This window comes from Phacochoerus africanus, chromosome 1 (genome assembly GCF_016906955.1).
Source record: "Phacochoerus africanus isolate WHEZ1 chromosome 1, ROS_Pafr_v1, whole genome shotgun sequence".
NCBI classification, from domain to species: Eukaryota; Metazoa; Chordata; class Mammalia; order Artiodactyla; family Suidae; genus Phacochoerus; species Phacochoerus africanus.
Window position 1 is genome coordinate 26,435,835 of NC_062544.1, and position 16,016 is coordinate 26,451,850.

Consider the following 16,016-nt stretch of genomic DNA (forward strand, 5'->3'; position numbering starts at 1 on the left):
GGTTCCTAGTCGGATTCGTTAACCACTGCGCCACGACGGGAACTCCAGAGTTTACTGATTTAAATGTTAATCTCATCTAAAAATTGCCTTCACAGCAACAGCTAGACTGGTGTTTGACCAAACAATTGGGCACCGTGACTTTGCCAAACTGGCCCATAAAATTAACCATCACAACTCACATACCATAAAATTAACCCACTTAAAACATACAATTCATGGATTTTCACTTATTCACAAAGTTGTGCAACCACTGTCCAATCACAGAGCATGCCATCACCCTAGAAAGAAACCCCAGTGCTTTAGCAGTCACTGCGTATTCTTCCCTCCCCAGCTCCCAGCTCCTGGCGACCACTAACAGCTTCTGTATTTTGCATGTGCTGGCTCTCTTTCCTTCTCTCCCTTTGCTGGCCTGGTAAATTCATGCTCATTGTTCAAGAACCAGCCCTCCTGAAATCTCTTCCTTGATTCCAACTTCCCTGAGACACTCCTTCGCACTTGAAGTGAGTTAATCACTCTATCTTCTCTGACTCCCAATTATAAGCCCTCTGTGCCTCTTGGGAGAGCCCTTAGCAAAAGATACTAAAATTGTCTGTTAACTTGTTTCACTCTCTCACCAGACCAGGAGCTTTTAAACTGTGGCCTGGGATTTCAGGAGTTCTTGAAATTGATGTGTGTGTGTGTGTGTGTGTGTGTGTGTGTGTGTGTGTGTGTGTGTGAAATTGATGTGTGTGTGTGTGTGTGTGTGTGTGTGTGTGTGTGTGTGTCTCAGGACAGGGTCCACAGATTCCATCAGATTTTCAAGAGGGTCCCAGGAAGTCAGGAGCCACGACATTAGACAGAGCTTCTCAAGGGCAGAGACATAGTCTACTAGCTCTTCTATGGCCTCATGCCTGGTGCAGAGTGTGAGGCTTCCTGAATGTGCCTGGTGATGAATGAATAACATTTAGGGTCCTTTCCTTCAGGGGGTTTCCCTCGTCTCTCCGTGAAGCAGATAAAAAGCGAAACCACATAAGCTACAGTTAAGAGGCAGAGGAGGAGCTTAGCTGTGTCGGGCACTCCCATCCATTCCTCCGCCCATCTACTCATGCATCAGTTCATTCATTCATGATTTATTTTATGCACCTATGAGGAGACCACGCCCAGTGCTGTTCCGGCTTGGAGAAGCAAGCAGTCCCCGCGAATATCAGAGCTCTCTGAATCTAGAGTGGGGGGCGGTGATGTGGTAAAATCCAGGAGGGCTTCCTGGAGGAGATGTGGTATGAGCGAAGCCAGGAATGAGGAACAGAATTCAGACAGATGGAACAGAGGCCTGGACAAGGTGTCCTGAGAATGTGTGGGGGGGAGGTGGGGGAGCAGACCAGTGTGAGCAGGTGCCCGGCCGACCAAGGACCTGAAACGGGAGCAAATTCACACCCAACAGTTCCTGCAGTCCAGACAGCACTTTTTAAACCTCCAGGAGGTGATGGCTCAGAGAAGCTGGCCCTGTGGGCTGAGCTGGTGCTGTCTGTGATGAGGTGTGGGGTGTAATTACAGAGCCAGAGCACAGGACCCAGCTGAGTGGGTAAAAATGCTGACCCCGAGCCCGGCTGGGCATGAGCAGAGGGAAGATTTCATTAGTGTCGGAGAGGAGGGATGTGCCCGCTTCCCCGGAGGCCAGAGGGCAGGAGGCTAGCTGGGCAGGGAGGCTGACCCGATGGCCTCTTAGTGGTGATTGAGCAGCCTGGGAGGCTCCCGGCTCTAGAGGAAGGGGAAGGAGAGCAGGACTCCATCCATTACCTCTGCACGTGCCCCCCAGGATGGAGGGCAGCTGCCAAAGACAAGCCAAAATTCCCCTTGAGAAAGGAGAAGCCGTGCTCCAGGAAATCCAGATCTTGCTGTCGTGGGCAGAGAAGGAATGAGACTGTCCGGTGGCTGCCAGACGCTGGCCCAGAGCAGACTTGGAGGATGTTGATCTGGGCTAATGACCTCATGCAGGGGGACCCCTTCCAATCTCCCTCGGTGCCCTGTGAAGACCCCGGAGCTGCCCAACCCCTAGCTCTCTCTTCTTCTCTCCATCTGACTGTGGCCCCTCTCTTCAGCCCCTGCCCCCCCTCAAACACACCCCCAGATCTCTGAGCACTCCTGAGCAAACCACTCTAAACAAAACTCTGGCATTATTTATGGCAGGGATTCTGTCCAGAACCAGGCTTGTCTTTGGAGTTTAAAGGTAACCGTCAATCCCCTCCTTTCCCGGAGACCACTTGAGAACCAGATGGAGATGCTGCTGGCAAATTAAGATAGCTCCTTCATTACTGCTGGGAGCTGCATTGGAGGAGGGGGCCTGAAGCCAAAACTTCTAGCTTCAGGACATGAACTTAGCCATAGGGTCCCGAGCAGAGCATCTGGAGAACTGGGGGTGTCCTGCCTGCCCCCCTCACCCCACGGTCATGCAGGAGGGCCCTGGGCTGTGTGCCATATGTAGAGGCTATGAGCTAAGGCTGCTCTAAGAGGGGCTACAGATGTGGGGGCTCTTCCTTTCTCCCACTGAGACCATCTCCGACCTCCCTGCCGAGATGGGAGTGGGAGGGTTTCAGAGGCAGCAATTTCTCTCCAGAACTTTTGGGTCATTGCTGGCATGTTGGGAACAAAAAAAAAATTTTTTTTTTTCCTTACACTTGGCATTTTGCAAGTAGTTTCTAATCAGTTCCTCACCATGACTCTTTGAAGTAGGTGACAGGTCATTTCACCCACAGGGACAGGGAAGTACAAAGGGATTAAGGGACGAGGCTTTGATGTGGTAGGGCCGGGGTTCTGCATAGCTCCCTGACCCGCAGGCCTGCCTCTTCTCCAAAATACATGCTCAGAGCACCGAGCTCTGCAGAAAGCCCTTGGAATCATCCAAATAGAGACAGCCAGTAAGCCCTGAGAAGGCTGTGTGCCCTTGTTTTCGTTGCTTGACCTTTCTGTTCCTGCTCCTCAACTGCAAAGTGGGGGCCTTCAAAGCAATATATTCATGGTGAACCTGCTTTGTTGAGAGGCCTCTAGGGCATCTAAAGGAGAGAGGCCATGTCCTTGGCCTAGTTGACAGCTCTCAGATCCTTCCACCCCCGCTCCCCTCCTTAAACTTCTCCCATGGGGAGAGCAAGGGAGTTAGATCCTTTGCAGTGATTGGACAGCTGGGTATCTGGACTGTGCTGGTAGTTATGCCGACATACACATGGGATAGAATGGCATAGACACACACACACATGCACGTGTGCACACTTATGCATGCGCACACATACACACCAACGAGTGCGTGTAAAACTGGTGAAATCTGAACAAGGTCTGTGGGTTGTACCAATGTCAATCCACAGACAATTGAACTTGTCAATTAATACAGCTACAGTTATGTCAGATATTATCTTTGGGGGACACTGGATAAAGGGGACACAGGAACTTCTGACACTCTTCTGTCAACTTCTTCTGCATTGATCATCTTTTCAAAATAAAAAGTGAAAAAAAAAATTTCCATGGACCCTCATTGCTCTTCGCATAAAAACCCAAATCTGCACCGAGGACAACGGGCCCTACGCAACCTGGACCTCCCTCCCCCGCCTCCTCTGGAACCTCTCCCCCTCCTTCCTCTCTGGGCCTGGAGCCCCCAGCTCTTTCCTTCTGCAGGTCCTGGGCCTTGCTGTTTCCTTCACCTCAAGTTATCTTGCCTCCAGTCCAAACATAGGTAGTTTCTGCAAGTCATCAAATTTCAGAGCAAATCTCCCTTCCTCAGCAAGGCCTCCTGTCTCATGTAGACGCCTTCAGCTCCCAAGGGGAGCCCTTCTTGTGTCCTTACGGTGCTTATTGTCATCAGACATGATCTGATTTGTTTGTTAGCTGCTGCTCTGTGTCCTGGCCTCCCCTCCCTCCTGAGAGCAGGAAAAATATCTGTCTTGGTCACTGGTATATCCCAGTACCTGCAATGGGAACAGGCATGAGCAGATGGGAGGTGAATATCTATTAATGGTAGATGAATGGATGGATGGACAGATGGATGGATAGATGGATGGATGGATCACACAAGATAGCATTTGAGCAGAGGTAAGAAGAAAGTTACTCTACTAGGATTCATACTATTGTTTAAACACACTTACCTCCCTGATTTTCTGAAGGCCCTAGACTACTCTCCTAGTCCCTGTCTCCCACCCCTCCATGCAGTACAGGTCTCCAGTCCCTTACTTCCTTTTAATCACTAACCTAACAAATGAGGCTCACAGGAGAATATCAGTCATTTACACTTTAGTCTGAATTCCAGGTCAGTACCAACTATTTTTAGTTGAAAGTCTATTTGCAATCACTTTGTCTTGAGCACATTTCAGTAAAGAGGAGGGAGGTACATTTGGGGACAGAGGCTTCTTCCTGTGCTCATAATGTTATGCCTTCAAGGAAGCCAAGAGTTCATTTGGATCCAGTTTTGACGGGAACGTTGTGACAGCTAAAGACAACTTTTGGCATTTTTATGCAAAACTCTTTCCAGAGCCCTGAATTATAGTCTCAACTTTGTTGTTCTCTCTCTGCATTTCCCTGAATACACTTCTTTCCCTCCCTAGGCCATCTGTAAAATTAATGGCCCAGCTCTATGGCGTATCAAGTCCTTTCTAGCTTTTTAGGGCCACACTCATGGCATATGGAAGTTCCCAGGCTAGGGGTTGAATTGGAGCTGCAGCTGATGGCCCACGCCACAGCCACAGCAACTCCAGATCCAAGCAATGCCGGATCCTTAACCCACTGAGCGAGGCTAGGGATCAAACCTGAAACCTCATGGGTCCTAGCTGGGTTCATTACTGCTGAGTCACAAGGGGAACTCCCTGAGTAGTATCATTCTAAGCAAGACCTTGTTTCTGGGGAGGCTTTCTTAGCTTTGGAGATGATGTGCACCTTCAAAATCAGAGCCTGGGGTGCAGGTCTAGCCCCTTTGCCACCCCAACTCCCACTCCAGCCACTCAGTTTCTGCTGTAGGTAGTATCTGTATCCCCTACTACCAGGAGCTCCTTGTGCCACCTGGGTGCTTAGCTTGAGATGCTCAGGCTTTGTGTGGTTCTGGCAGCTTGCACAAAGGGTTCTTAGGCAAGGCGATCCATTCTCTGCTTCCTGCAATATTATGAGTTAAAGCTCTTCAGTTTAGCAGACATCGGTGAGACATTGGTGAGTCTCGCTCTGGGAAGATGGTAAAATGCTGCATCAGGTTGCGTACAGAATCCAGAAAGTTACCATCCCTGGAGATCTTTAGGAAGATCTGATTGTTTGTGAAAGATTCTTCGATCATCTATCGCAGGTTTTGTCGAGTCAAGTCACCCATGGTGGCTGGACCTGCTTTCTCCAAAGTCCGTCCGGCTATAGGTTAGGGCATCCATACATGGGGTTGGTGCAGTCTTGATGCTCTGCCCCTCGGGGCACCACTGTGAGAGTGAGCTAGACTGCAGCTCTTGTGGAGCCGGTCAAAGAACACAAAGTCATGTGTTCACAGTGGGACTTGGCTGCCAAATTCTTATTTGAAGACCTAGCTCCAACATCTCTCTTGAAAAGCCTTGCCTGCCTGTCCTCCCCCACTCTTCTTCCCCAGATTGAATTAGATGTCCCTCTCTGAGCCGAATGCCATGGGCCCATCCCCCTGTCTTCAAATGGTTTATATGCCACTGTCCTCCCAGGACTGTGAGCTGCCTGGGGGCCAGGGGTGAGCCCACTTCACCCATCTCTGCATCTCTGGCACCATCTGGGGCATAGCAGGGGCTCAGTGGATGCTGATCAAATCACTGGGGACACTGGCTGGGCACTCCTGCATCACAGACTGGGGCTGGCAGTGCGGGAAGTAGGCGAGAAGCCCTGGTGTCATTTGCAGCCATCCTCAGCTTCCTCTCGCTCGGTGGCCTGGATTCTAGCAAACTACATCAAGTCCTATGGCATGCCACTCTTCTGCACAGCTCCTCCATCCAGAACAGCCCTGAGCTGTGGGCACGAATACTAATGCACCATGCAAATGCCAGCCCAGAGAAAGAGCCCTGGACTGTCAATTAGCTCCCCCAGCAGCAGCCAGCCTGCCCAACCCCCCTCCGTCCCTAGGGGCCAGCCCAGTGTAATAAGGGACAACGGAAACAGAAATCATTTTGAGGAGCCGCTGTTGTCAAGCAGTGTGTTGTGGCAGCCTGGGAAAGGAGCCTCAAAACAGGAAGAGGGGAAGGGGAGGCCAGCCTGGTCTCTCGGAAGGAGGTTTCCCGGGGTGCTCAGGAGAAGGGCAGTGTCCCTGCTCTTGCAGGTGCTGCATCTCCCTTGCTCTCTACCCCCCACCTGCAGGCCAGGTCACCTAGGTGCCAGCTTCAGTGCGCATGTGCCGTGGTACCCTCCAAGGAGAGACAAATGTTCTTCAAAAATACTTTCCTCTGACCCAGGACAAGTTCATCCCGGGAGGGAGGTGAGTGGAGGGCTCCCATCACCCCACCCTCTGCTGTTTCCTCTAACTTCCTTCTCTTCCCTTCCCTACACTGCTGCTCTCTTACCTTAGTAGGAAGCAGCATGGGCTTTGAGGACAGAGAGAACTGGGTTCAGGGGTTCCCATTGTGGCCCAGTGGAAACGAATCCGACTAGGAACCATGAAGTTGTGGGTTCGATCCCTGGCTTCGCTCAGTGGGTTAAGGATCTGGCATTGCCATGAGCCGTGGTGTAGGTCACAGGTGCGGCTCGTATCTGGCATTGCTGTAACTCTGGCATAGGCTGGCAGCTATAGCTCCAATTCGACCCCTAGCCTGAGAACCTCCATATGCTACAGGTGCGGACCTAAAAAAGCAAAATAATAATAATAATAATAATAGGACTGGATTCAAACCCTGATGCTACAGCTCATTCCTGTTCTGTGGCCTTAGGCAAACCACATCCCCTCTCTGACCCTCAGTTTACTAATCTGTAAAATGGAAAAGAGAGCAGAGCCATCGAGGTATTGCGAGGATGGCTTTTTGAGTAGCTAAGAATTTCAGGCAACATCCTCTGTTGCGCCAGAAATGTTCCTTTGCTTATTTCTTAAATTGCTGAACTTAATTTTGATTCCATGTTCCCATTCTTGGGGGGGCAGAAATGAAATCTCAAGAAACTCAGGGAGGTGCCATTGTGGCTTAGTGGATTGAGAACCCAACATAGTCTCCGTGAGGTTGTGATTTCAATCCCTGGCCTTGATCAGTGACTTTAGGATGCTGAGTTGCCGCAAGCTGTGGCATAGGTCACAGATGTGGCTCGGATCCAGTGTTGTTGTGCCTGTGGCGTAGGCTGGCAGCAGCTGCAGCTCCATTTGACCCCTAGCCTGGGAACTTCCACATGCCTTAGGTAAGGCCGTAAAAAGAAAAAACAAAAAAGAAATAGCAAAAAGACCCAGGATGCCCCATCCCCTGCAGCATTGCCTGAACATTCTTCCGGGGTTTATGAAGCATTAATTTGTGGGGTGGGCTCAACCATCCATATGCAGGTAGGCGGCCTCCAGATTTCCTGGTTCCTATACATTCTGCGATCATAGTGCTATCCAAGGCACAGCTGAGACCGCTAGCCTAGAACCGAGGCTTACTGGTTCTCTGGGGCTTTCTGGGCCACACCCCTCCTGGAGGCAGAGGAAAGATGCTTCTTGCCAGATTTGCAGGACTCCATGCTAGAAAAGATGCCCAGGCTGGCAGAGAGTGCCGTGTTCCACAGAGGGGGCTGATGGGGCTGGAAGCGGGACTCAGGGCTGTGTTCAGTCTCCCTGGTTCTACTTAGGAAAAGGGGTGGGGCCTCCTCAGCCCCCAGATTCCACCAAAGTCTGGGGTTTCAGCTCTGCCTGAGGACCCATCTTTCCTCTCGCGAGCTCTAACTGGCCTTTCATCATCATAAGCCAGAGCCTTTGGCGGTCAAAATCCAAAAAGGTGACCCCGTTGCTTCTGTGTCATCTTTGCCGCAGGCAGTAAATGCCACAGGTCTTCCTGTGGAGCAGGGTATATGGTCACAGGACCAAACGCAAGAGACACCAACGGATAATCGTGTAGTTTTAAGTCACCTCATTTCTGCAGCCCGGTCCCAGCGTCAGCCCTCAGTGGGACAGCAGCCACAGATTCTCTCCTACTTTACTCCCTCCCTCTTCAGGCTCCAGTGGCTGCAGCGGGGCTGGGAAGCTGGGAGGCCGTGCTGACAGGTTCAGCCGGCCGTGCAGGGCCAGGGGCGTTCATCGCTGGCATTATTACTAATCATCACGCAGCCTGGTTGCTGCTCCCTCCTCCCTTCCCTGCTCGCTTCCTCGGGGTCTTCAGTCTGTAGAAGCCCTGGAGGAAAAACAGAGCCTGTGTGCATCCCTGCAGGCTGATGGCCACAGCTGAGCCCCCAGGCACCAGGGGTAGGGGGAGAGCAGCACCTGCCAGTCAGAGGGCCAACCTCATGCACCTTCCCTCTGCATCTGCCCCTCAGCTCTAAGCCCCTACACCATTCCCATGACTCCCCAGAAAAATCCCTCCTAGAAGAAATCAGCTGCAACAGCAGCTAGAGGACTTGGGGCTAGACAGGGAGTGTGGGCTCTAGAGTCAGATCATTCAGGAGTTCCCGTCGTGGTGCAGCGGAAACGAACCCGACTAGGAACCAAGAGGTTGCGGGTTCGATCCCTGGCCTCGCTCAGTGGGTTAAGAATCCGGCGTTGCTGTGAGCTCTGGTGTAGGTTGGAGACGTGGCTCGGATCTGGCGTTGTTGTGGCTCTGGCATAGGGCAGCAGCTATAGCTCCAATTAGACCCCTAGCCTGGGAACCTCCATATACCTCAGTTGCGGCCCTAAAAAGACAGAGAAGGCAAAAAAAAAAAAAAGATCATCTAAGTTCAAGGCCATCTCCACCATGTCCTTGCTGTGTGACAACAGGCAGCTCACTTAACCTCTCTGTGCTTTGGTTGCCTCATATCTAAAATGGGGGATAAGGCGAGTAGTTCCCTCACTATCGAAATGATTAAGTGGGACCAGGTACGTGATTGGCACACATTAAAAATTCCACCAATGGTGGCTACCATCATTAATGTAATTGTTCCATAAGTCAAGGGGAACAAAAAAGAGGAGTGAAAACAATTGACTCCTGAACATTTACCCAAGGTGATTATGGATCTATATTTTGCACACACTTTGGAAAGATAAGAAATTCTGTCCATAGCTTCTGCCCGCTTGTCCCTGCCATTTCAGTGTCACCTGTCCACCTTGCCACACCGTTATGGCCATTGACCAGAGCCAACCCTGCCCCACTTCAGCCTCGCTCTGCCCCCGACTCTCACCTCCACCCTCATCAGCCTCATAACTCTCTACCTGGTTCCACCCTTAATGTTTCTACCCCGGCTCCATCCTGACCTTTGTCTTCCCAAGCTGCCCTAGGCCTCTGATCTTGCTGAGTCTGAACTTTTGGGTTGGGGCTTTGAGTGGGGCAGGCCAGTGCGGCCAAGGTCAAGGGCCTGTTTCTTCACGGGCAAAGACAGAGGTCATTCCGACGGTTTTCTTGCTGATGTCTGGGACGTTATAGGGAGTTGTTTATCCGCCCCGTAGACTGTGAGTTCTCCAAGCCAGTGAGGATAAATTTCTGCAACCCCAGAGACCCACTCAGAGTGTGATAAACAGGAGGCACTTATTAAAGGCACTCACCAAGTTGTGGCCAAATGAATGAGTGAGTGAACGAAAGTGAATGAGGATATTAGCAATGACCGGCACCCTTCATGCAGCCTTGCAGCCTGCCAGGCACTACACTCAAGCACTTGAATGCTTTTTCTCATTTAACCCTCATATCAACCCTAAGAAATAGGCATCATGATAATCCCCATTTTACAGAAGTTGAAACTGAGGCTCAGAGAACTGAAAGTCACACAGCTGAGACATGACTGGATCAAATCCCTTAATATCATCTTCCCTCCTTGGGAAACAGTTTCTTAACCAGGTGTCTGTGGATGTGCTTCAGCGGGAAGAGTCGTGAACTCCATAAAATTTTATGCAAACTGCCAGTGCATGCGTGCACGTTATTTTGGGAAGAGGTTTCACAAGTTTCATCAGATACTTAGATGTTTGTTTGAACATATTCGACTCCACCTTTCCTCCTCCCAGCCATCCCTCCATCCACCCCCAGAGAGTCATTTGATCAATTTCAAGAAGCACCTACCTTTTACCAGGTCTGGTGCGGTACCCATGACTTCCCTGACCTCCACGACACAAAATTTTGCTTCAGCTAATGCCAGCTCAGGTGTTCTGGAATGTCGTTCCTGCGTCCCCGGATCTGGGGAATTCAGAAGGGCTTTGCTGCCAGTGACCCGGCTGCGTGGGTGGTTGCACTCTGTCTGAACGCATCTCAGCCCTGGTGGAGACTGTTCCAGCGCTGGAGCATGAAGAGGGAATCCTTGGGGCAGTGCAGCTGTCAAGACATGAAGGGCAGAGCCCATGTCCTGGCTTCCCCCGCATCCCCTGTAGCCCGCGTTAGCCCGGCTTCCTCAAGGGGCATGATCAACCTTGATCGGGCCGTGCTGGGTGCATGAGAATGTGGCCCAGGGGAGGCACTCCCCAAGCTCAAGTCCTCTTCCAATGTCTTTTCTTGCTCCTGGAAAGTCGGGGGAAAGATGCTTGCAAAGGAGACTCCAAGGGGAAACTGAGGAAGGAGTTAGCCTTTTCTGAGCCAGGACTGTGTTCCAGCCCAGGAAACCTTGCCATCAGGATGAATTGCTTTCAAACTCAGCCTGTCCCCTGACACTGGTGGGATTGTTCCTCTCGCAGATGTACAGAAATCAAGGCTTTCAAAGGTCAAACGACCTGCTCAAGTTCACATAACAAACCCATCCCTCTTCTTGTCTGTTACTGATCTGCGTATTTAGAATAGTGCCTAGCAGCTAGGTGGTGCTTAATAAATATATACTGAATGAAAGAATGAATAACTAAATGAGTCCCAGAGCAAATAATTACAAAGGACATTGGCAGAGTGCTTCTCAGAGAGGCAAAACACCTGCCCCTTCACTGTATCCAACCCAGTTCTCACACCAACCTTGAAGGGGTCCTGTTCACACTTCACAGATGCAGCAGCCCAGGCCAGACACACATGTAGGAAGAGAAGTGAGACTTGATTCCAGGCCTGAAGGATGGGGCTCTTTCCCTGCCCTGAATGATGTCATCGTGAGTGTCTGTGGAACACGTAGGCTGTCCTGGGCCAGGCTGAGCCGTGGTGGATGGAGAGGGACAGGAGAAGGGCACGTACGCTTTGCTTTCTAACAGCTCAGTCTATTCAAGGAGGCCAGACTTAAGCATGTGGAACATTTGGGAAATGGCACAAGGCAGCAGCCAGCATAGTGCTGAATTGCACATAATCAGGTGCCAACCGCATTCCCTTCCTTAACTAATCTGAGTCTTTTAATACCAGATGGGGACCCTGAGAATAGATTTCCTATGAAACAGATGAAGAGCAAAGATGGAAGCCAAGGGGAGGGCTGGGACTTATTCTTGCTCACAGGGCTCTAGCCTGGCATGACGCCTGGCCCTCGGCAGCATGGTGGTGGCAGGCCACCCTCCCTAACTGGCCACACTGTGTGTCCGACACCTACGGAGGGCCTCACACATATGGCTTCAGCACTCTCTGTGGCCATAGCAGGAGGCAGGTCCTAATGCAGTCGACAGGAGGTGAAGGTAGGGTCCAGAGAAAGGACTTCCAGGGCTCCAAGTCACATAGCTGATAAGGGACAAAATCAGGATTTGAACCCATGTCTAGCAGCAACCCCCCGCCACCCACAGATCCATGCTCTTAATCTGACACTGCTGTCTCTGAGTGTGGTGGGGAGTCCGTGAACTGCCCTCGCCCACCAGGATGGGAAGAGACGGGGCTGAGGGAGCAGTGATGAGAGAGGGAGGCTGGGAACACAGCCTGCGTGTGATGTAAACAGACAAGCACACGGATGCCTCAGCAGGATCTCTGCGCGCGTCTGACAATCTCACCCTTTCCTCCCTGGACGGCGTCCCAGGGGTATCCTAAGGAGTCCTATATGGGCATTCAGGTCAGAAGGAGGGCAAGGCCTTGCCTCCAGAGACTTTTGAGAGCACGGACAGGCCCTGTGAGTCGGTATTAGTCTTCTCAGGCTGCTCTAACGAGGTGCCACAGACTGGGTGGCTCCGACAAGACAGCACTTATTTTCCCATAGTTCTGGAGACTAGAAGGCCATGATCAAGGTGCCAGCAGGCTTGGTGTCGGCGAGAGCGCCCTCCTTGGGTTGCAGACGGCTGCCTGCTCCTTGCTCTGTGCTCACAGGACCTTTCTTTGATGTAATCGCATGTGTGGGCCTAGTGGGGGCCCTCTGATGTCTGTTCTTCTTTTTGTCATTTTTTTTAAAGTTTTGGGCAAAAAAATAAATAAATAAAAAAATAAAAAAAGTTAAGGGAGTTCCCGTCGTGGCGTAGTGGTTAAGGAATCTGACTAGGAACCATGAGGTTGCGGGTTCCGTCCCTGCCCTTGCTCAGTGGGTTAACGATCCGGCGTTGCCATGAGCTGTGGTGTAGATTGTAGACGCGGCTGGGATCCTGCGTTGCTGTGGCTCTGGTGTAGGCCGGTAGCTACAGCTCCGATTAGACCCCTAGCCTGGGAACCTCCCTATGCCGCAGGAGCGGCCCTAGAAAAGGCAAAAAGACAAAAAAAAAAAAGAGTTTTGGGGCAGTATAATTGATTTACAATGTTGTGATAATTTCTGCTGTACCACAAAGCAATGCCGTTACACATGCACACACACCCATTCTCTTTCAGGTTCTCTCCCCACTGATGTCTGTTCTTATAAAGACATTAAGGACACTAATCCCATGGGGTCGGGGCCCCACCCTTCAGACCTCATTTAAACCTTATTTGCTTCCTCAGCATCTCCATCTCTAAATAGAGCCACTCCAGGGCTGAAGGCTCCAACATATGCATTTGGGGAGGACACAAACATTTAGTCCATAAGAGGGTGGATGAGGGAGGGCTCGAGGCAGGAGGTGGCACATGAGCTGGCTCACCTTCCAGCGGAGAGGGAGCCACAGCCATAGAAGCCCGGGTCGCGGGGTCGGGGGAGGCAGCTGGTAAGATCCCATTAGCAAGCACACCACATCAGGGGCTGCAGGACCAGTGGCTCCTACAGGCAGGTGACGGGTGGGAGGTTCCTTCTTTCTCCATTCAGTTCTCCCTTGCAAGTCCCCAAGCGATGGGGAATGGCGCTGCTCTTCCCTTTTCCTTCTTGTTCCTCATCCTTAACTGCGTGTTCCTACTTAGATGTATTCTTTGTGACCTTCTTACGGGTGCTGTCTGCTGCATCATCTAGTGCATGTGTGTGTGTCTGTGTATCTGTAGATGATAACCTACCCACCAGAGCATCATCATGAATAAATGAGCTCTTGCGCATGCACATATCTGGTACATGGTAGATTCGATTATCGATGAACAAATATTGGTTGAATGAATGCATCTTAACTTGGGACAGTGCTTCTTCCTTGGAAGGGCAAGGATGATCTGGTCATCAACCGTTTTTCCTTCCTAACTAGGTCACTGAGCAAAGAAACTTTAGTTTATTCCTTTCTTCATTCATGTATTGAGTATGGTCTGACTGCATCCTTGTCAGAAACCAGGGGTTAAGCAGACTGTATAGAGCTAAATCAATAGAGTAGTTCCTGCTTTGAAGGGCCCTGCAGTCCAGAGAGAGAGACACACACAGACAGGGAAGGGGACGATGAGAACCAAGGCAGTGAGTGCTCAGGTTGGGAAGCAGCCCCTAGCACTATAGAAACCTCAGGAGAGGCACCCCTTGGGGCCAGGGAGGGATGCCTGGAGGAAAGGACACCTGAAATAGATCTTCAAGGCTGAACTCAGGTGTCAGATGGAAAAAGGTTGTGCGGGGGTGGGGGGGACACTCTAGGCAGAGGAAAGAGCACGTGCAAATATCCTGACGTACCTGGGGCCACTCGTGAGAGTCAGTGTGGCTGGAGCTCCCAAGGGAGCAGGGGGCTTAGGAGATGAAGCCAGGCCCTTAAAAGACCTCATAATTCATGCTCACTAGCTGGAACTTTATCTCAGTGACTTCACTTTATTCCTGCCACTCTAGGACAGCCAGTCCTGAGCTCCTCAAATGCACTTTACGATTTCTCTCTGTACTCTGCTTCTTCGGAGGGGCCGGGGCCAGGGGCAGAGCAATGAGAGAATGGCATCCTAGCCTTTTGTAAACTCTCAGGTCTAGTCCTGGTCATTGAGGTGGTGTGATCAGGAGAGGCCCCAGGGCAGAGTGGCTTGGTGCTCCGTCCAGAGATGTTTAAGAAGCCTGGTGGCTGTACCATCACCCTCGCCCCAGGAAAGATCCCTCTGTTCCTTAAATCCTGGCCATCCTAGTGGGTCCTTTTGTCACCCTGGACTTCAGCCCCAGCCCCACCCTTCTTCCCCAGCAGGGCGGAGAGGAGGGAGGTACCATTCGGACCTGCCTGTTCTCCTCCGTCATCCAGGATTCCAGGCCTCGTGGACACAGATAAGCACTGACTTGGCAGTTAGGAGAGCAGAGGCTCTGAATCTGGTGGGACCCAGAGGAGAGCTCCCCAGCTCAGTGGCCCACAGTGTCCTCATCTGCCAACAGGAGGGCCCCAGGAGGTGGTGACAGAGCCTTGGGCTCTAAGTGCTAATCCCACATCCTGGCTGGGTAACGTTAAGCCAATTTCTTGTCCTTGGTAAACCTCAGTTTCTCTCTGTGGTGGTAATTATTATTATCATTATTATTTTTAAAATCTGATTTACACATTTATTTATTTACTTATTGCTTTTTAGGGCTGCACCCATGGCATATGGAGGTTCCCAGGCTAGGGGTCTAATTGGAGTTACAGCTGCCGGCCTACACCACAGCTCATGGCAACGCCAGATCCTTAACCCACTGAGCAAGGCCAGGGATCAAGCCCACAACCTCATGGTTCCTAGTCAGATTCGTTTCTGCTGCGCCACGACGGGAACTCCTGTGGTGGTAATTAGACGCAAACTGCCTGACACATAGGACCGGGATGATGTGAATTCTCTAGCAGTGGATGATGGGAATGAAAATGAAAGGGATGGATGTGATTTTGTTGCACAAAATAGGACCTGTGCTGGGATTTGAGAAAGCATCAAGGGCTGAACAGGTGAATAAAATGAGTCAGGGTCCCTGGTCAAGTTGCAGGCCACCTGTGTCCCAGGAACGCCAGCTAAAGGGCTGGAAAGAGGGGAGGCAGTTCCTGAGGGGCCCCGTATCCTAGGGGTATGACTGTATGCCTGTGTGGTTTTTGAGTCAGTGTGAATGTGGGTGACTACAGTGCTTTTGCCTTGGATGTATATGCATCTGCATGCCTGCGTGTTTGTGTCTTGTGTGGAGTCCTCTCTGTGCACCTGTGGGTGTTATGAGCTCTGAGTCTGTGTGTACAACAAACAGCAACATCTGTGTGGGCTTGTGGGACCTGTGCATGTATGTTTGCCTGACTGTGTATGAGGCCACATGTTGGGGAACTCTCTGACCTGCAAACACTGATTAAGGTGGGAACCCAGGCAGCTCAGCTTGGGGGAGGGGAGGGGACTGGGGGAAAATCCATCCCTACCTCCATAGGGGTGGGTGAGTGCACTCTGCCCTTTTGCAAGAGAAACCAAGATTGGTATTGGGGCTTGGGGTCTGTGTGATCTGTAATGAGAACTCACAGCAGAGAGACAGCTCCCCAGATTCACAGATCCAGCCCTCACTCCGTCGGCGCTCACATCCTGCCCCCTAACCGATGGCTGATAAGTTCTTGGGGGCGGAGAAGGGACAGAGAGGAAAGAAACAAAAGAGGAAGGAAGCCTCCAAAGGGGCGGAGGGCTCCTTTCCCCTCCCCAGTTCTCTGTCACTCAAAGTAGCCCTGGCTTTGGAGAAGCCGGAGGGCACCCTCCTCCCTGGACATCCCGGTTGGAAGCGTATTTTTCATCCCTCCCCGGGTGGAGCAGACTTTTCCCGACCCCATGAATTCAGGCTGTGGATTAAAAAAGATTTCTCTTGAAGTCAAAATG

General features: G+C 51.3%; 1 protein-coding gene across 1 annotated transcript in view; it reads left to right on the forward strand.

The window, feature by feature from the left end:
- The window catches only part of KCNIP1 (potassium voltage-gated channel interacting protein 1), a 422,923-nt gene that overhangs the window by 175,539 nt on the left and 231,368 nt on the right, over nucleotides 1–16,016 (forward strand). The gene's annotated exons all lie outside the window — the stretch shown is intronic.